The 22311-nt window shown below is 43.4% G+C and overlaps 1 protein-coding gene across 1 annotated transcript in view; it reads left to right on the plus strand.

Annotated features, from left to right (window-relative positions):
- The first annotated feature begins 1111 nt into the window (after positions 1-1111).
- The window catches only part of PAK2 (p21 (RAC1) activated kinase 2), a 79981-nt gene continuing 58781 nt past the window's right edge, over positions 1112-22311 (plus strand). Inside the window, exons 1-2 of the mRNA XM_065410275.1 lie at positions 1112-1265; positions 2187-2237. The gene's annotated coding sequence lies outside the window, so the exon portion shown is untranslated. The remainder of the gene's footprint in view (positions 1266-2186; positions 2238-22311) is intronic.

Here is a 22311-nt window from a genome sequence, read left to right on the forward strand (position 1 = left end):
AGAATAATTAGAGAATATTTGGCTACTACTCAGGAAATATATTACTTAAACTACTTCAAAATGCAAAATTCCTTATTTCACAAATAACAGCCAACTATCTGTAGGGACTGTAGGCAACTATCCAGAGGTGCCGCTAGACTCCTCGTTGTTTTTAACCAAAGGCTTGTCCGTTGCTGCCTATCAGTCTTCTCTAGGATTTCTCAGGCCCTCAGGACTTTTGAGGGTGAAGCAGCATTTTAGTGCCCCCTGGCTACTGGGGTTGCCATTTTAAAGTAACAGGAAATCAAAGAGCAAGAAAATAAGCAGTCCAACTGCAGGTTAGGGGCTGCTGACAAGAGCACACACTTGCACCTGGACAGGATAGTATTTATTTAAAAAGTCTTTTTGCCCCCAAAAGGGGAAAGAATTGCACAGCTCAGCGAAGCAGAGGACTTCAGGCTTTTCCATAGCCTGTGTGCCCACACTGAGAAATTAAAAAGCCTACAATTGTAGTCTGACTGAGGCACGTATTAATACATGGGTTTTGTTTTAAATGAGGGAAATAATCCCCTCGTGGTAAGTGAATCCTATCCGTGGTGGGGGAGGGAGCGAAGCTCTGTCTTTAGCTGCCTGGACAGGGGTGACCGATTGGGTGCCGCTTTAATGCCTGTGGCTCCTCTTTAGACAGGAACACGCAGAGAGCTGAGGATTGGTGCTAGGCGCTGTATGGCCGCATAGGAGGACACAGCCCCCCCGCGGAGGCCAGCATTTAAGATAAATGACGTCTGGCTTGTGGGGGAGGGGGCTGCGGGATCGCTCCGCTTCCGCCTGCGTCCCGCGCTGGGAATCGGGGCCGGGCAGGTGCTGATTAACCAGGACAACACTTCCCAGCGGGCTCCGCGCAACGTCGGCTGCCTGTCTCGGGGGCAGCCCGGCCGCGCTGATGCATCATGGGAACTATAGTCCTCAATCGAAGCGCTCCCCGCCTCTCCCTCCGCATTGCCGCTGTGTCATGGGAACTGTAGTTCCCGCGCCCTGCGCGTGAACATCTGCGCGAGGGGCGGCCCCTCCCCCTTCCCCTCCTGGGCTGTGGCCACGCGCGGCGGTTCCGCTTCCCCCTCCGGCTGCCGCCGCCTCGGTGGGTCCCACTGCCGCCATTGCAGGAGGCTCTGTGCGGCGGCCGCGCCGTGCGAACGAGAGGTCCCGCCCCGCAGCCCCCTCGGCGGCTGGTTCCTTTCCGGAGGTGGGTGGCGCCGCGGCGCAGCGGGCAACCCCGTCTGCCTCCGGTGAGTTCAGCGCCCGCTGCGCGCCGGGGCGGGGACCGGCTGAGGGGACAGCGGGGCCGGGTGGCCGTTCCCTTCGCCGCGCACGCGACCCGGCGGCATGTGCATGGCCTGGCCCGGCTAGCGGCTGGGGGTCTCCCATCTACCGTGGGCGGAATCCTAGCCCTCAGGCTGGCGGGTGGCGGCGCCTCCCCGCCGCTTCCTCCTGAGTCGCTTCCTTGTTGGGGATCGCTGAGGTGTAGGCAGCGCCCTCTCTGCCCAGCCCCGCCGGGTAGGGAGCGCCGGTCCGCTCGGCACAGAGCCTGTAGGACTGAGACCAGGTGCTCAGGCACCCGCCGCCAGGCTCCTGCAATTCCCCCAGCTGCGAAACTCCGCAGGAGGGTGCACTCCTCCCTGGCGGGGGCGGCGCAAGACGGGGGTGGCGTGGGCTGGATGGCACGGTGGGGTGGCGGGGTCAGGGTTTTGGGACACCTGTGTGGGGTGGCGGGGGGAACCCGTACGGACCTTACACTGCAGTGTTAGGGCTGTCAGGGTTTGGCGTAATAGGCCTGGTCAATACCTGGCTGCAGCTAAGGGCTATGAAAAACTTTCCGTCGTATATGACATGGTGGTTGATCTAACCCCTACTGTAGAGGTAGCTACCGTCTCTCCGGGTGAATTTACTACAGCCATGGAAAAACACCTTCCATAGTAAGTGTCTATGCTACAGTGACACAGCTATAGGTGATTTTGGGATGTCTGCATAATTGCAAAAACATACTTGCAACAACTTTGTGCCCCACCATCTTGTAATCACTCCAAGAAATAGCACATAAATAAGACAAGTAGACTTAAATGAGCCAATATATTCATGTTATTTCACTTTAATACTGCTTTTAAAGTTGTAATATAATTCCCCCCCTCCCCCAATTCTCTTCCTTTCAGATACTACTTTCTGCTTTTAGAAGTGCCTTCATGTTCAACAAAACTTAATGGGTAATGAAATTTCTGTCTTTCTAGAAACAAATATTGAGTTTTTAAAAATTTTTTATGTATAGTTATTTCCTTATCATGAGTGATTTTTGGTGTGCTCACTATATATCTTGCTGTATAATATGTAGTTTTTAAAAAAAGACAGCTATAGATGTATCATGCTGCTGATATATGCTGAATTTAATTTGTGTAAATAGACATGAAAATTTAGGCCTGAAACTAAGTACAACCTGTGTTTCTCCTTATCCTGTTTGTCTTTAATTCTCATAGATAGGTATGATAGAAGCACATTTTTGTGGGGTTGACTTTTTTCTGTGGGGCTGCTCTCTAAAACTTAAAGGTCATCCATGTTTTGGGAGGTGGGCGGTACACCATTGACCTCTGTGTAATTTTAACAAGTTTTACAAAAAGAATTAACAGAATTCTTAGTAAAGTTTTGCCCAAACTTAGTTTTTGTAACTACTTTTTCAACAGAAATATTTCTGGTAAATAGCTGTGTTTTATGGGATTTCTTTTTCTGTAACATTCTCCTGTAGTGTAAGCAACCCAAATATTGCAGCATTCCATTACTGTGTTTTTTTTATTGGAGAATTCCTTGGAGGATCAGCACCCCATGTTTGTTTATGCTTTGTCTCAATGTAGTTGCCATTGTCTCTTTTTTTTTTGTTTTGTCTGTTGATGTCACTTTCTGTCTTCTGGCTTGTTTTCTTCTTTTTAATTTCCTATTTTTGTTCTTCTTTTTTTTTCTGCTCCCCCCAGCCCTGCTCACGAGAAAGCTATAGAGTTTAAGGCCAGAAGGGATCATTAGATTATGTAGTCTTACAGGCCATTACATTTCAGCCAAATACCCCTGTGTTGAGTCCAGTTACTTTAGTCTCCTAAGAACTAAATGCTTTATTCATCTAAACTATTGTTTGCCACAGGCAGAGAACAGGAGAGACAGGTGCCACCGAAGTCCTTGCAATGGCAGGAAACTGATTAGGTGAGATGTGGCTAGATGATCCCAGCACTCACTCTGTATCCCATACTGAGGAGGAAGGCGAAAATCCCTGCAAATCTGACTTGGGGGGGGGAAATTCTTCCTTACCTATATCTGGTGATCAGTTAGACCCTGAGCATGTGATCAAGACACACCAGCCACATGTCTAAGGCAGAGAATTTGGATGCAGATATGAGAGGGTGTGTCTAACTGGGTCTCTGACTTACCCCATTGAGAGGGCTACTTTTAGTCCAGTACTTATCCTCTCCTGTCCTGTTTTTTCTTCTTCTTTCACTTCTCCCAAATTCTTTTTGGGTTGGAATTTCAACTCCTAAAGTGTTGTCTGAGAGCTGGCCTGAGCTTCCAGTGCCAGTATCCTCTTGCTGCAGATTAGCAGATCATTAATTGAGGTGTCTCTGCTGTCGCCACAATGAAGATATAGTGGCTTTCAGAACAAGTCTCCTAGTTGTGTTTAAAGGGCTTATTTTTTTTAAATGGTTTATTTTGATGCCATCGTTAAACCATATCAGTATCAAAGGGTCTGGCCCTAAGTTCCTTCTAAGCTGCGCAGCCACGCAGCAGGCTATCAAGGGCTGTGCAGGTGCGCAGCCCGGGAGAGGCGCCTCTCCCCCCAGCCCCAGCCCTGGAACTGCCACGGCTGTGGAGAGGCCCTTCTCCCCCAGTCCCAGAGCTGCCGCGGCGAGAGGGGGTTGGGGGGAGTCCTCTCTCCCTGCTGCAGCCCCGGGGAAGCCTGAACCCCAAACTCCTCATCCCCAGCCCCACCCCAGAGCCTGCACCCCCAGCCAGAGCCCTCACACCCACCACCCCAGCCCTGAGCCCCCTCCCACACTCCAGATCCCTCAGCCCCACCCCTGCCACTCATCACCTCCATATTGGTGCACATAACAAAATTCATTCCGCACATGGATGGGTGTAAAAAATTAGAGGGAACATTGGTCTGGCCTAGTAGTGGCATGAGTGAAGAAGCTAATGCTGGAGTCTTGGGCTGGGACCCAAGCAGCATTTCGTAAACTGACGTGTTTGACCAAAATGTACAGGTCAGGAGAAAAGGAAGGAGGATAGGAGAGGCATGGAAGTGGAAGGAACTGAGTTAGATGGGGAAAGTACCTGGCTACGAAAAATGATTTGCTGAAGATCCCCTCAGTCATTAACAGCACCGACATATGTGGTGGGCTATGGAAGTCCTATTTAAGTACTTTAAACTTAAGCATTTAAAGTAATCTAAAGCAGTTTTTACCCATGCCATTTTGTAAAATGACTTAAATGTTTTGAGCAGTAGTGGTTGAGCAGGTAGATGATTTATAGTATATAATTTGTAGGCTTGGAATTATCTTCAGCCAATCAGATGATATCTCTCCTTCCAAGCTATTTTATAACTCCTCAAGGTATAAAATCAAATAGCTACAGGTATTTGTGACTCGTACAGGGCTGAAACAAATTATAAATGTAACTTTCCTGATGTATATTATTGTTGGCAGTTCAAGCAGAGTAGAACCAAATTGTCACACAGGTGGTTGTAAAGCTTTCCATTGAAGAGATTATTCCAGAAACGTAATTACAATGATCAGTTTCACTGCTCTTTTTTTCTCTTTATGAAAGCAGAAACCAGTTGGAGCAGTAAGAAGGTTCAAAAAGAATACTAGCTTGCTATATATTCCTTTGAACCTCTCATGTTAACTAGGCAGTGTTTTCTTGGAAATATTGTAAGTGACTCTCAAATATAAGTCTGCAATTGCCAAGCAGAGCCTGGAAAATATTACCATGCCATAAATAAGAATTATGCATAAATTACAATTGAACATCACTAGAGCAAGCATTGCAGTCAGACCAAGGATTCTTGAGATGCTTTTCTGTTTAGGGGTGGGGTTCTTTGTATCACTGTAATGTAGGATGAAAAGAAACTATGCTTAATATTCGTATTATGCATTTTGATGAAAGTATGATGTGTAAATGTTTTGGCATTAAAATGTTAGTTGAGATAGTGAACTAGCAGTTTTGGGGCTTGGATCATTGTGTTGTAAGTGGAAGGAGTTAGCCTTGTACTTCAAGGCTTTACATTGAACTAGATTGAAATCTTCAAGCAAGATTTCATAGAAAGTCAGTTATATTAGCTTACTTGGGTATTGGTCTGCATTTTACTGCCGGTATACAAGTTCGCTGGTCTAGAGGGTAGAGCCTGGTACTGGGAGTTTGGAGACATTGGTTTTGTTCCCAACTCTGCATCCTTAGACAAGTCACTTCTTTTCTGTTTTTTCAGCTACAGAATGGGGGATCAGGCCTTCGAAATTTCACACCTGTTAGCCAGAGTTAGCTATGAAGGTGGGCATAGCCCTCAGCAAAGTCAAAGGGCAAAGTCCAAGGGCAGTGAGGCCCTCCTTATCATTCCCAGCTATTGGAAAGGGAGCGGTTACTGGGTCTTTTTCCTGAAGCCTGATTGGGGATGTCATATTTTGTATCAGCTTCTTGCAAGTAGTTATCAGATAAATGTGAAACTGCTCTCGTTGAGGAAGACCCTTCCTGTCTCATCACCACTTTCAGAGCATCCTCGCTGTTGCATGTGGGTTTCTGCTTCTATACCCTTCCCATAGGGACTCTTTGGGTGAAGGGGGAGGGGTAAGGTCTTCATCACTCCTTCCCCAGTCAACCCTCTGCTTGGTTCCTCTTCCCCTATGACTAGCTGCAATGCTTGCGTTCTCAAACAGTAGTATATGATTGACAGTTTTACAGCTGCCCACTGGGTTCTGAATAACTGCAATAAATCTGACCAAAATGTTTTAAATTTCACTCTGCTGCTGCTTGGATAAGCCATGGCTAGCAGCAGTACTGGAGCTGTCTGTCTGCAGATTCATGAAAACAGTACATGAGTTTTGGCTCTTTCTGAGGTCATTTCTTCAGCGATTAGGACTAGACATTTATTTTTTAAATGAAAAATTTCTGCAGATATTGCTGGTTAGGTCTCATTTTAACTTGACAGTTCAGGCTATCTGCTTACCCAAAGCAAGTAGATTTTTTTGAAGCTCTCATGTTAATGATACTTAACCACCTTTTTAAAGCACTTTGGAATTTGTCAATGAAAAGCATTATGTCAAGTACTAGTTATGTAATAGTGTTTAGAACCATTTTAACTAGCTTGCTTTGTTTATCTCTGGAGAGAAATTTTGTGTAGTTCTCAAAAACAAAGATCCCCACTAGGTGCTTTACAGAACAACTAGAAAGACAGGCTCTTTTCCCAAAGATCTAAATCTAACTTCAGAGATGGCAGGATAGGTTGAGGATAACAAATAGGGAAGAAAAATGACATGGGCAACAGCTGGATACCGAGTTTAATCAGGAGCATATCTAGATGCTCAGTTTTTAAAGAATGGTTGACTCAGTATTTGGGAGTATCATTACAGATGTATGCCTTAAAATGGATTTGAATGAAGAGAGGTTAGTAGGTTGGCAGTCCTCTATTATTGTTCCTTGTCATAAAATTTCAATACTGTTTAGAGCATGCTTGTCCTAGATATATTGGTAGGATAGGTAAAATGTTGAATGGGAGCTGGACATCCATTCTAGAAGATTCTTGGTAGACTCTGCTTGATTGTATATACAAAAACTACCAACTCAGATTTGCCCAAGGTTGCTTGTTTCACTTGAAGTTGATTACTTGTTACTGAAATATTTTATTCTTGTTCCAGAAAATTAGTTGTTACCTGTTCCCATCAAACAGCTGCTATATTTGAATCTTGCATCTGAGTAGTTGTCTCTGAGCTAGTGAAGGTGGTAGTTTTCTTTCCCTGCATACACTGTTGTGATAAGATACATTTACTCCAACCTTCTACTTTTGTAGCTTTTTAATATCTCAATTTAATACAGGTACAGGGGTTGGGAAATCATCTGGTGTATTAGAATATAGAATGATAGTTTTAATCAAATCTGAATTATGAATGATGGCAGTTAACATAAAAATAGTCTTGAGTTTTATGGAAGCCAGTGTGACCCACTGGGTAGTACTCAGGAATCCTGGCTCTACCACCGATCTGCTGTATGACATTGGGCATTTCTCTGCCTCTGTTTCCCTTCTCACTATAGTCTTGTCTTTGTAATTGTAAGCTTTTGGGGCATGGATGTTACTGTGTGTTTGTACAGTGCCTAGCACAATGAACCCCCGTCTTGGTTGTAGTGGTTCTGTGTTACAGTATAGCATCATAGACTTTAAGGTCAGAAGGGACCATTATGATTGTCTAGTCTGACCTCCTGCACAACGCAGGCCACAGAATCTCACCCACCCGCTCCTGTAATAAACCCTATATCTATGTCTGAGCTGTTGAAGTCCTCAATCATGGTTTAAAGACTTCAAGGTGCAGAGAATCCTCCAGCAAGTGACTCGTGCCCCACGTTGCAAAGGAAGGCGAAAAACCCCCAGGGCCTCTGCCAATCTGCCCTGGAGGAAAATTCCTTCCCGATCCCAAATATGGCGATCAGCTAAATCCTGAGCATATGGACATGCATCCGACGAAGTGGGCATTCACCCACGAAAGCTTATGCTCCAATACATCTGTTAGTCTTAAAGGAGCCACAGGACTCTCTGTTGCTTTTTATAGATCCAGACTAACACGGCTACCCCTCTGATACCTGAGCATATGGGCAAGACTAACCAGCCAGACACCCAGGAAAGAATTCTCTGTAGCAACTCAGATCCCACCCCATCTAACATCCCATCACAGGCCATTGGGCATATTTACCGCTAATAGTCAAAGATCAATTAATTGCCAAAATTAGGCTATCCCATCATGCCATCCCCTCCATAAACTTATCAAGCTTAGTCTTGAAGCCAGATATGTCTTTTGCCCCCACTGCTCCCCTTGGAAGGCTGTTCCAGAACTTCACTCCTCTAATGGTTAGAAACCTTCGTCTAATTTCAAGTCTAAACTTCCTGCTGGCCAGTTTATATTCAGTATCATCATTTGTATTATGGTAATTCTTCCTTAAGAAGAATAGGGGGGGAGGGATAGCTCAGTGGTTTGAGCATTGGCCTGCTAAACCCAGGGTTGTGAGTTCAATCCTTGAGGGGGCCACTTGGGGATCTGGGGCAAAATCAGTACTTGGTCCTGCTAGTGAAGGCAGGGGGCTGGACTCGATGACCTTTCAAGGTCCCTTCCAGTTCTAGGAGATGGGATATCTCCATTAATTATTATTATTTCCTTTGGTCACAAAATTGAATAAAAGAGCAGTGATTAAACACTTCCACAATCTGAAGAGTTGTCCCCCTCTGGAAATAGAATAGTGTAAATTGAAAGTGTTTACGTCTTTGCAACAAGTCAGAAAATTTAAGTTAAGCTTTCCTATTTGGTGTATAGGGTGTTGCATGATCAATTGAAAACTTTACAGGTAAAGTTATCAATCTGTCACATTGAAGAATTATGGCTGAAAGTAGGCAACCAGTAAGTAGTTATGATAGGTTTAAATATAACTTAAAAAAATGTGATATATTCTTTTCATAATAGGATTTGGCATAATATGCACCCTCTTCCTTTTGTACTGAACATTAGCTTGAACAAGAATGAGGACAGCTGGCAGATACTCTAGTGCAGGAGATGTGACTGGGCTAACAAGGCCTTTATTATGCAGCTTCTGACTGCTTCTCTGAAATTTTCTCCTTCCTGTTAAGTTTAAGGTAGTTACTTCACCTCTGACTCATCACATACCCACAAAAGTTCACAACTATCAGCATATGCACATGCTTTCAGAACTTCTTTAATGCGATTCAGCCTTTTTGTCCAATATATCATGGTTTATTTCACAAATTTATTTGAGGGACATCACCTCATCAGTATTTTCTACCTTAGGGCAGATTAGTCCCTTCCCTGCAGTCTCTTGCTTCCTAAAAACCCAAATAAAATTTTCAAAAGGCACCACATTTAGGGTGACACTGAAAAGGGGATGTTTCTGGAATGATGCATTCCATTCCCCCAGACCGAAGTGTTTTGTCCTCAAAAATACTATTCTTATCATGTGTTATGGTAGCTGATGAGTCTCAGAACTTATAGAAAGGACTCTCTACTGTCCTGGTGCTGATGCCTGTTGCAGAATTCCAGGTTGAAATGTCATCCTCTATTAAAGATGCACTGTGAGGAACTGCCAGATGGTATTCCACTTACTTGAGGTCAGAGTTCTTCAGATGCTGAGGGTAGCATTTCTGGTGGTCTGGCACTTCGGTGGTGCCATATGGTACGAGAGATTTTCTGACAAGGATCCTGATGTCAGCTCCAGCTGGAACCCAGTGAGGTAGGATTTCCTGGATCTTAAGGGTCCTGAAAAGCATAGGCCTCCTCTGATTTGGCCTGGCAACCTCAGTTGTCAGCATTAGGGTGCCAGTTGGGTATGTCTGGAGAAAGCATCAGGAGTCAACACCCTTTGAAGGTTTGGAAGGAGTGGATGTCATAGCACTCAGAACAGTCATCAGTGCAGAACCCCAACTACCACTCTGTAGGATCTGTTGGATTATTGGTTTAGGCAAGATTTTCTTCAGAACAGCCTTCCCTTAGCACTTTGTGGATGAGCTCTTGATCCAATGGGAGATGGATCTGAGTTCAGTGCTGTGGACTTCTCAACTGAAAAAAGCAGGTTTCTTGCCATTCTCCTGCAGTTCTACATCTAGTTTGGGCCCACGAATATCATTTGGGCTTCAGTTTTCAGTTTGGACAGCTCCCAAGTTTAAATCTGTCAGACTTTTTTCCATCTCGGTACTGTGCACCTTTGGACTTTTGGCCTTATGGTACTCCAGCTCCTGTGTCAGTAGTTTCTGTAGGCTTGTCCACATGAACAATTAGACTGTGGTGAGCTGGGGTGTGCTAGCTTGCAGCAGGTGAACTGTCTGTATGCACCCTGCTGACATGTTAAGTTTGTTAATGCACTTTGATCTAGTCCCATTTCAAAAAGATGTCTAATTCAAAGTGCTCTAACCAACGTCGTCTCCTCTTTCTAGGAAGTCTCCAAGGAAGAGGTGAAGGCTGCTGTGGGCGTACCTTTACCTTTTCTGCTAGAGTTCCGTAGAGTTAGATCTTGTCGGACGTGGGTATGTTAGCTCTTAGTAGCCAGCTACTAGTATATCCGCACTAATACAATCATGTAAACTGTCAAAGGCACAGTTTGCAGTGGTGGAGCTTACCCATGTTTGAACTTGTAGTAAGCTTCACTGGTGCAAATCCTAACTTAGAGAGACTACTTCCTCTCCCTAGGCAAAGTCACAGACAGTACCTCAGGATAATAGAGGATAGTGACCACTGTCAGTACAAGGTACTACTTTAGGGTATGTCTTGACTGCACAGATAACCTGGTGATTGGCACCTAGGTTAGCCTAGCATGGGTACAAGTATCCCCCTGGCAAAGCCCCAGCTGTGTTACTATGGTCTTCACTGTTTCTGCGTGCTCCTGTGTATTGGGGGCATGTCCCATGGTGGTTTGTGCTGAAACACCCTGTCAATTGCTGGAGAATGTTTGTTCTTTGGGGGGATTTGTGGGAAGGGCATTGGGGGACTCTGATTAGTCAAATGATTTAGCCTTTAGCCTGCATCCTTACAGCAAAGGGGGCAGGTTCCAGCCCATGTTAGAGCAGAGCTCAGTTTCTGTACCCTCCCCCCCAACTCAACGCTAAACTGAGTAAGCTAGCCTGGACATAAAGTACCTCCAAACATGGGTCAGAGGTTTTACTTTGTGGATGATTGGGGGGGTTGGGCTAAAACCTGGGTAAGAGCCTAGGTTAACTGTGTAGTGAAGACATACCCTTGCTCTTTGGGTTGTTAGCAGCCTGAGTGTAATTTACGAAGTGCTTGATGGTCACAGACAGCTCTTCTGCATCAAGGGGTGGTGTGTGTTGTATCTATATCTGAGTCAATGGCTAATAAGAGCCCTATCTCAGTGAGGTAATTCACACCCTTTGGGTACCTAGGTCAGTCCAAGAGAGTGAACCAATAACCCATGTTCTAGACTCTGTCCACCAGTCTCAAACCCTGCTTCAAACTCCCCCCTGCTGGCATCCACAACCAAGATAGCCACATCAGTCTGTGCAGCTCCTGTGATCATATTTGGGATGAAATCATTATGGCCCGGATCATCCATCAATGTAATAACTTTAGTCTGTCTCAAATTTGGTCGTATCCACATCCATTGTTACTCCCCTTTCTCTTCCCCAGTTTCATCCAAGACCCATAAGCAAATGAAGCTTTGCCAGCCTTTTTGGATTCCTGCTCGTATTTGTGCATAGTTTGTTTGTTCACATTGCCCAGAAGGTAGAGTAAATGACCATTAGAATATTTTTACCTGCATCAACACGTCCTAATACTACTATCCCCACTCAGGTTCTAATCTTCACTGTGGTTCCCCTGTATTCCACTGAAACACTAGCTTGCCTGCTTCAGGACAAGTTCAGACAATCCAGGCAGTGGATTGCATCCTATCCTGCTTCAGGGCAGAGGCCTAGTGAAATTTTATCTGAACGCTTCAAGTCCTAATGTTGGGCTATAACCTGGCTAGGTGAGTAGTTCTGTCCCTGTCTCTGAACTGTGAATAAGACATCTATAAGACATCTGGCTAGGTAGCAGTTCTGCGAAAAGGACCTAGGGGTTACAGTGGACGAGAAGCTGGATATGAGTCGACAGTGTGCCCTTGTTGCCAAGAAGGCTAACGACATTTTGGGCTGTATAAGTAGGGGCATTGCCAGCAGATCGAGGGATGTGATCATTCCCCTCTGTTCGGCATTGGTGAGGCCTCATCTGGAGTACTGTGTCCAGTTTTGGGCCCCACACTACAAGAAGGATGTGGAAAAATTGGAAAGAGTCCAGCAGAGGGCAACAAAAATGATTAGGGGGCTGGAGCACATGACTTATGAGGAGAGGCTGAGGGAACTGGGATTATTTAGTTTGCAGAAGAGAAGAATGAAGGGGATTTGATAGCTGCTTTCAATTACCTGAAAGGGGGTTCCAAAGAAGATGGATCTACACTGTTCATAGTGGTACTAGATCACAGAACAAGGAGCAATGGTCTCAAGTTGCAGTGGGGGAGGTTTAGGTTGGATATTAGGAAAAACTTTTTCACTGGGAGGGTGATGAAGCACTGGAATGGGTTACCTAGGGAGGTGGTGGAATCTCCTTCCTTAGAAGTTTTTAAGGTCAGGCTTGACAAAGCCCTGGCTGGGATGCTTTAGTTGGGGATTAGGTCCTGCTTTGAGCAGGGGGTTGGACTAGATGACCACCTGAGGTCCCTTCCAACCCTGAGATTCTATGATTCTAAATGGAAATGAAGCTCTGGGTGACTTTTTTTTTTTTTTTTTTTTAAATGGGGCGGGGAACTTATGTAGCCTACAGTCACTTCATTTGTTCCCTTTTACTTTTCTGTCAGACTGGATCATAGTGATCATCCATCCTGAAGTAGGAGATGGACAGTGCTCCCTCCAGGGCTAGCCACTGGGAGCTAGAAAACTGTTCCTCTCCTCACCTGAGTTGAGCATGCTGCCTCCAGTATCTCCTACCTCTGACAGCTAATTACCTCTGGATTACCAGACTAGCTGGTGTGACTTAAAACCAGGGCTTTGGAGCAGAGCCCGGAGCTGGAGTGTGGAGCAGCTCCAGAGCAGTGGAGCTGCAGGTTTTTGCCTGGAGCTGGAGCACAGCTCCAAAGCCCTGCTTAAAACACTGTAATTTCAAATATTTTATTTGTTGTAATTATATACTGGCATTCATTATGTTCAGAACTTGAAAAATCTGCCTAATATCTACTAAGCTGATGAGTAACCCTACTTGCCAGGGTGATTAATATGCTTGCCATCATGCCCTCTGCAGATATACCCCAAAGGCTTGAATTCTTTACTGGAGACTTGCTAGCAGCAGGGAGAAGCTACTGATGGAAAGGAAGACAACCACAGGTGAAGTGCAGAGGCAGTGCTCAAGGCCCCCCGTTCCCTCCTCTTTCTGAGCACTGAGCGAGGATACTGTGTTTTTTATGAGAATGCTGTCCTTGGTCTCTGCTTGGAACTTTTTCTTTTTAAAATTTTTTTGTATTAGCCTCTAGCTTGTGGGTGTTTGTACTTGAAGTAACATCCTCCTCTAGCTAATGGGAGGAAGAGTTTTGTCTCTTGATGACTCTCTCAGGAGGTCTGGCAAAGCAGAGGATTGAATCCAATGTCTTGAATATCCAAGTACAGTGTTTACTGCCTTGGCCCTGGTCTACACTGGCGGGGGGGTCAACATAAGATACACAACTTCAGCTACGCGAATAGCGTGGCTGAAGTTAGCATATCTTAGGTCGACTTATCTGGCCATGAGGACGGCGGTGAGTCGACCACTGCCGCTCCCCCGTCGACTCCGCTTTCACCTCTCGCAAGCTGGAGTTCCGGAGTCGGCGGGGAGTGTGTTCGGGGATCGATTTATCCTCGTCTAGATGAGACGCGGATAAATCGATCCCTGATAGATCGATCTCTACCCGCCGATCCTGCGGGTAGTGAAGACCTGCCCTTAACAAACAAGACCATCCTTCCGACGTTTTGTTGCTTTGGATCTGCAGTACATCTTGGTAAGGGGATAAATGTGGGTAGGGAGGTGGTAGTGTTTATGCATTCCTTGGTAATCTAATGCAATAGACTGTTAAACCTCCTAGGTAGACACACATGCATTTAAAATGCTCTAATTAATCTGCATTATAGAAGGTAGCTCCTTCTTGCCTCATTTACTGATCACTTATCCGTGGTACACTGAAGGCATGGTGCTGACTATCATAGAATATCAGGGTTGGAAGGGACCTCAGGAGGTCATCTAGTCCAACCCCCTGCTCAAAGCAGGACCAATCCTCAACTAAATCATCCCAGCCAGGGCTTTGTCAAGCCTGACCTTAAAAACCTCTAAGGAAGGAGATTCCACCACCTCCCTAGGTAACCCATTCCAGTGCTAGCTGTGGAGGGTCCTTCCGACCCTGGGTGGGTTACACCAACACAGCCTTTGTGGTGAGAAATTTGGGATGTGGAATTCTAGGGGAAAAGAGAAATCCTGGAGGATATTCGCCCCTCACTAAAGAACAATCTATTGGCTAAAGGGGTAAAATCCTGGGTTCCTTAATGGAATGGATTAAACTGATTTATGAGGAAATGTATCTAAGCAGAACTACTATCTCCAGCTATTGATATTGAAGTGATAGGCTACAAATTTGAAATTGGTGTGCTTAAAATTAGGAACTTAAGCCTATTTATGCACCAACATAAGGGGCTTGATTTTCAGAGCTGCTCACCACCTGCAGCTTCCGTTGAATTCATTTGGATGTGTCACTCAGGACATCTGAAAATCAGAGCCATTTTATTTAGGTTTCTGAATATGCTCTTAGGTGCCTAATTTTAAGCACCCTGATTTGAGAATTTCAACCATACTCATTTATCAGGAGGAGAGGTTCATTTCTGTACATGTCCATTTCATTTTGAATAGATATAAACTTTTGTGCCTCTGACTGTTGTTCTAATCACTTTTTTTGGCCAGTTTCAGCTCAGTGTTTCCGAATTGTTGAGTTGGAAATATTATTTCAGCCAACAGATCAAACATAAAATAAACAAACTGGTATTAACAGTTGTAATTCATTTCAACAAAATATTACTACATTTTTTCCATGGTACTCCTTTACATAGGAAATAAGTACATGTTAATACTAAACAATTCATTACTTTGAGAGAGGCCCACTTTTCCAATGTGTGAAATAGCATTGAGTGTTTGGTACTCATAGTAACAAAAACAAGTTATCCTAAATTTCTACAATAATACCCCGCTTCTAAAACCAAAATACTGAGTATGGAAATGCAGTGAGTAAAAGTATTTTGTGTGCTTGTTCCTTCTTCTCCATGCCAAGATATAACTCAGTTGCAGGATCCTTAAGAATTTATCAGACTACAGCGCTGAGTTACAATTGGTTCCTGACATAGTTTTCATAGATTAATAGAATCCAAGGCCAGAAGGGACCATTGTGTTTATCTAGTCTGAACTCTTATATAACACAGACTATAGAATGTCCCCAAAATAATTCCTAGAGCAGATCTTTTGGAAAAACATCCAGTCTTGATTTAAAAATTGCCAGTGATGTCATGACCCTTGGTAAATTGTTCTGATGGTTAATTACCCTCACTGTTAAAAATGTACACCTTATTTGTGATCTGAATTTGTCTAGCTTCAACTTCTTGCCATTGGATTGTGGGGTGTGTTGATTCATGTGTCCAAACTTACTTTAGAGGGCCAGAAATAATTCTCTGTATTAAACAGAATCCTAACCAATATAATCAGGGAGTTGATACGAGTATGTCTCCTGGTTGTAATTTATTCAATGCTCTTCAGATGCAGTTTCAGAGGGAATAGGAGAGAAATTAGATATATCTGATCTGCTTCTCTTAGGAGCATATGTGCTTTTACCCCTTTCCCCCGCCCCCAAAAAGGGGGGGAGGGTAGAAAGGAACTGCATCCTATATGTCTTTGTCTACATGGAGTTTTAAGACATTCTCGTCCAAAACAGCTTCTCACTATCTATCCACAGAATCTATGGGTTTTTTTTAATAGCAAATGAGGCAACTCTAATAGGAGTAGAGAAGGGATGGCAAGACCTTAGCTAACATCAAAATACTAATTGGCATTAGGTAATACTACAGTATTATTAATGCAGCTGTATTGAAAATTAAAGGTGATTTAACATTGTCTCCCTGGAAGTGTATATTGAACTGTTTTATGTTGTAGGCTATGATTCAGACTTGTAAAACAGCTTTGGAGACAGGATAAGTAATCTACATCACCGTTTTAACAACAACAACAACTCCAAATTGCCCTACGACTGGATGTGTATAGGATGTAGGTTGTGTGCAGAGGTGAGGGGTTGAATGCATTTCTGGAGATGGTAATTCAAATTCGTTCCCAAATTAACGTCTGGTTTATTAATCCTTGTTCTGTCACAAAACCATCATGCTATTTGACATAAATCAGCATGTTTGCCAGTCTCTGTTCCATAGACACTTGTGACTGGAATAGCATAGTCAGGATTGAGGTCTATAAGGTGAAGGCTTGTGCCAGCATTTGTCTTAGCTGCTGTGTCAAGGCAATGCTACTAACTTCTCTCTTTCATGAATGCTGATTCTTTCACATGTTTAGATTCTTCCCCACCGTATATGTATGGTTTGAGGAGGGTTGGAGAGAAGGCCTCTTTGTCTTTGTGGCATGAGGGTTTATCCCGGAACTCTCCAGACCACAGGGGTTATCCCTCTACCCAGCAGGTGGAAATAGAAGATGAAAATCTTTGAGTAGTCTACTATAAATCTTTACTGTTTCTTTTTCTGTTGCAAATAGGTCAGGGAATCTGGGTCTGTCATACTCTTTTGAATTGACTTGTACTTCCTTCTGAATATTCGACCTTTAAAGGGTCGATTCTACCCCCTGCTTCAGAATCCTGTGTGTGTCTTGCTCTCAAAGATTTATCATAGCTTCCATCCCTCTGGATGCAGGTTAGATGGGGGCTCCCTTTTCAGTTTGTGGTTGGAATAAACCCCAAGACTTGTCTTGTGTATGACACAGCCAGACTCCTGCTTGGTGAACTCTTATAGGCTATTGATGCTATAGGCGAAATCTGTGAGACAACCGGTATAGTCATGCTGTCACTAGATGCAATTGTGGAACCTACCAGAGCTCTCGGAACCACAGTTATGTTTTGGTCTAATTTTTAAGATCATTTCTCAAGGAAAGCAAGAAAAGAAACATAGATTGAAAGGAAGAAGAATGAGAGAGAAACCAAGAAAAGACAACTTTAACTTTTTCTATATCCATTTAAAGCTAGTCTTTTATTTCCCTGGAATAACAAGTTACCCACTGACTTTGAAATGTGCTCTATCAGGATTCTCAGTCCTTCGCTGCTCTTGATATTCAGTCATGTCTGAACACATTTTCTAGAATTTGTTACTGGCATATTTACTTTTGTCCAGGGTGGATTTGATTTAAATGAAATTTGATTTAAATCATGATTTGGTAGGTCCCTAAGCATGTTCCATCCTCTAAGTCTGTCTTCTGCGTGTTTAGTCTCCCATGTTGATAAACCTTCTCCAGTAGCTGACCGTTTCATTATTCTAGTGGAATCTAGCTCTTCTGGGATGTCATAGAGGGAGAAATGATCTCATGTATGGTAGGTAGGCCCCAGTACAACACTTAATGGAGGCAAGACAGCAAGGCAGAATTGGAGACTAGAACTAATAGCTTTTTCTATATTGCATTATTAGTTAGGCAATCAGTGTAATGATATTTAAAAGAAATACCCCCCCCCATACCATTACGTTTCTTCCACAATTGACTGAAAGAACCAACCATGCTCCTTTGATGATTTTTCAGTTCACTCTGTATCAAACTGGTGTGTGAGTATTATAAGCAGACCTGGCAGTATTGCTTATTATTAAGGTTGCCCAACATTTCCCATTGTAACACCGTTTTCAGTTGATTACAACTTTGTCAGACTTTTGAGCTGAAATTTTCCATGCCGGGTGTCTGCCTCAAGGCTGAATGTTTTTTAAAGTTTCAGCCAAAATGGTTCCCAGCTGTTTCCAAGAGTGAGCTTAGGGAACATGTTGTTTGGCATGTTTAAAAAAAAAAAAAATCTTATAACCATTTCATGCTTTTAGGGATCTAATGAAGAGCCATTGGGGAGCAGAGGAACCAGTTTTTCATTTTTAGCCCACTCATTGTCTAAATTGTTGTGTAAGAACCTGTAAAAATTACTTTTCATGTAACAAAGAATAAATTACAGATACCATGAGTTGTCCTCTGATACCTAGAAAAATGAGCAGAATTGGTTAGCAGAAGGTCAACCATGACTCACTGGTGTAGGAAGTCCTACTGAATGAAGCAGTGCACTAACTAGGATAAACAATAAGGATCATAAACTTCCTTACTGTGGGAGTAAAATATTCACCAACTGTACCTTTCCCCTTTCATATCCTTTAGCATGTGTCTGATTAGCTTTTTCTATACCACTCAACAAATTAAGTGTGTGAACCTTGTGAGTATACCCAGAAGCTTGGTGCTAATATTTTTCAACCTGGGAATGTGGATATGTACTATATTATAAGTAGAACACCAACTAAACTTATTCTGATATGGTTTCTAGACTTTGACTTTAATGAGTTGTAATTCAAGGAGTCATTTGTTCATTGAGGCGGTCAAAAAAGCAAACAGGATGTTAGGAATCATTAAAAAGGGGATAGAGAATAAGACTGAGAATATATTATTGCCCTTATATAAATCCATGGTTCGCCCACATCTCGAATACTGTGTACAGATGTGGTCTCCTCACCTCAAAAAAGATATTCTAGCACTAGAAAAGGTTCAGAAAAGAGCAACTAAAATGATTAAGGGTTTAGAGAGGGTCCCATATGAGGAAAGATTAAAGAGGCTAGGACTCTTCAGTTTGGAAAAGAGAAGACTAAGGGGGGACATGATAGAGGTATATAAAATCATGAGTGATGTTGAGAAAGTGGATAAGGAAAAGTTATTTACTTATTCCCATAATACAAGAACTAGGGGTCACCAAAAGAAATTAATAGGCAGCAGGTTTAAAACAAATAAAAGGAAGTTCTTCTTCACGCAGCGCACAGTCAACTTGTGGAACTCCTTACCTGAGGAGGTTGTGAAGGCTAGGACTATAACAATGTTTAAAAGGGGACTGGATAAATTCATGGTGGCTAAGTCCATAAATGGCTATTAGCCAGGATGGGTAAGAATGGTGTCCCTAGCCTCTGTTCGTCAGAGGATGGAGATGGATGGCAGGAGAGAGATCACTTGATCATTGCCTGTTAGGTTCACTCCCTCTGGGGCACCTGGCATTGGCCACTGTCGGTAGACAGATACTGGGCTAGATGGACCTTTGGTCTGACCCAGTACGGCCTTTCTTATGTTCTTATCCTTTCCCTCCCCTCACCCCCAACCCCTCCAAAAAAACCCCAAAACTTGTTTGAGTAATTAGGTTGTGGGAGAAACTAACCCACATCAATCTAAAATATATCTACTAGTTTGTGTGTGTGGGGACAATTTTCCTTGGAGAGTTTAAATTGGTTCTCCCTTTAAAAAAAAATCTGTCTTAATTTACTTTTATTGCATACAAATTGACTATGCTTTTCTGTAAACAAAAATTACACTGGTCCAAGCTTCAAAACTTTGTTAAACCATAGAATAGAATTGCATCCAGATCTCCTGACTTCCTTGTACACAGATATTCTTTAAAGAAAAATAAAACTTTAACTATCAGTGTGCAGTGTAGTTAGTGGAACTTCTTCAATCTTATTAGAAACAATATGAATACCAAACTTATCAGAGTTGAGGACAGCATGTCCTAAGTATCTAGCTTACATTCTCTCAAATGTAATGTTAATTTTCTGTACGTTATCCATTTTTATTTACTGTTACCATGCTTTGTACAGATTTTAACCAACACCTGTATATGTAGTCCAATTGTTTTATGTGCATGAGAAACTTAAAAAAACTTAGAGCAATAGAAATTAATTTTGATTTGTCTGAGACTCAAAAATTGCACTTTGTGCATGTGGAGTAGTTTCTTAATGATCCATCAAAATTCAGAGGAGTATAATGTATGGCCAATTTGTCTGCAAACTAGAATATTTTAGGTTTCAGAGTAGCAGCCGTGTTAGTCTGTATCCGCAAAAAGAACAGGAGTACTTGTGGCACCTTAGAGACTAACAAATTTATTAGAGCATAAGCTTTCGTGGGCTACAACCCACTTCTTCGGATGCGTATGCATTGGGAAAGGTACATATGCATCCGAAGAAGTGGGTTGTAGCCCACGAAAGCTTATGCTCTAATAAATTAGTTAGTCTCTAAGGTGCCACAAGTACTCCTGTTCTTTTTGTAGAATATTTTAAAATACATTCAAGTTTTGTGCACTGAATGAGACAAAGGGCTCTGTGGAAGACCTGCCTCATTTATGCAGCAGTAACATACTATGTGCTATAAAAGAGGTAGGTTTCATCATTGTTAAGCCTGAGGATTAATGTTAGTATAACTTACATGTCTTATTTTAAGGTTTAGGTAGCTGTGCGTAAGTTGCACCCCTTCTACCCTTTGTCTGCTTGTTCATCTTTCTTTAGCTTGTGAGCATCCTAGGACAGGAATTATGATTTCTTTGGTTAGGTAAGTGCCTACCACGTAAGTGCTGTTTGAAAGAAATAATAACGAATGGGTCAGGGTTAAGGTTGTACACCAATAATTCTAACATTTCATGACTGAATGCTTATCTCTACAATCTTGGCTTTTTGAACAGCGTGCTTCATTTAGGCAGCAGCATAGTCAGTGGCTGGGGCACTGGACCTGGATTTAGTAGACCTGACTTCTGTTTCTCCAACTGCCACTGACCTTCTGACCGTGGGCATGGCTATTTGCCTCTGTATGCTTGTTTCCCCAGCTGTAAAATGAGGATAATACTCATTGGTGTAGAACAGGGGTTCTCAAACTTCATTGCACCGCGACCCCCCCTTCTGACAACAAAAATTACTACACGACCCCAGGAGGGGTGACTAAAGTCTGAGCCCACCTGAGCCCCTCTGCCTGGGTGGGAAGCCAAAGCCCAAGGGCTTCCGACCCAGGCAGGAGCCTGTAACCTGAGCCCTGAAGCCCTTGGACTTCAGCCCCAGGCGGTGGGGCTTGGGCTTCGGCCCTGGGGTCCCAGCAAGCCTAAACCAGCCCTGGCAACCCCATTAAAATTGGATTGTGACCCACTTTGGCGTCCTGACCCCCAGTTCGAGAACCTCTGGTGTAGAACTTTTAGATATACAGATCAGTGTTGTTTAAGAAATAATTATTAAATATTGCAGCAAAATAAGTAGTCCAATGAAAATTGTGACTTTTTGATATAATGATGTAAGACATTGAAAGGCATGCCTGTGCCCTTGTTCTTTAGGTTTAATGTTTGCTCTGAAGCTGCTAATCTTGGATGTAGAGTAGGGCTTGAAACATTTATTATCCAGACACTTATTAGCCAAAATGTAGATATGAATGAAGTCGGGGGGCTTCACCATTGAGTTCTTGGGAAACATTTTGGTGAGAACACATGCCTTCCTGCAGTCCTGAATTGCTGTGAATGGAGAGAATGTCGGAATTTCTATCGGGTATTGCTCCTGGACCTTGCTAGGATGTTCTACCTGTCATGTTTGGCTCTGAAATTTGAGACTTAACCTCCATCCAGCAACTAGAAGGGAGAAAAGGGCATTTGTGTCTTTGCTCTGCCTCCCCACAAAGAGCTCCCCCCGGGTTTGCTAGAGGTTGGGGAAATAGTATTTTGCTTTTCTACCCTCTTTCCCACCTCTGTATCTTTTTCATCCTACTTTCCTGAGTAGCTCTAGCACCTGCCTTTGCAATGGCTTGTACCTTTCCCAGGCATGAACAGCAGCCTGAAATTCAAGGGATTTGTGAGTTTCATGGCTGCACATAGGGTTTTGATTAGCAGTGAAACTGAGAAGAGACTTTGGCAATGCTGAGCATCACCACAGGCAGTGGAACCATCTATAGACCCAGAAAGACATCCCTGTGTTGGTTTGCACTATTTTCACTTTTGGAAGATTATATTGGCAATTATGAGGACCAGAAACTATTTTTAATAAAAGCTTAAATTTTGTATCAGTTGGTAATTTAGGTCTCCTGTACACATGCTGGAAAGCTTCCCACTGTCCAATGGCAAGTGGATTCTTTCAGGGCTGAACTGAGACATCATGTTGTGAGTAGCTCTCAAATAGGACTATAGCACCACAAAGCTGAGTTATGCCATTTGGGTGTCAGGGCCATAAACTGAGTACTGATTTTCCCTATGGAGATGACTCTTGATTTGTTATAAATTTACCGTGTATGCCCCCCATGTACTGCATCTGCCTATGGTTCAGTTCAGAAAACAGACGTGGGACAATGTCCCACTAATGTGTTTTAAAATCACCACCACTATGCTCATGCTATTAGATCCACAGGTCTTGGGTTCAGTGCCCTACAGATGGTGCCCATCCATCGTGGTGGTACAGAGTGGTGGCTTGTAGGGTGGATGGGT

Source organism: Emys orbicularis, chromosome 9, assembly GCF_028017835.1.
Source record: "Emys orbicularis isolate rEmyOrb1 chromosome 9, rEmyOrb1.hap1, whole genome shotgun sequence".
NCBI classification, from domain to species: domain Eukaryota; kingdom Metazoa; phylum Chordata; order Testudines; family Emydidae; genus Emys; species Emys orbicularis.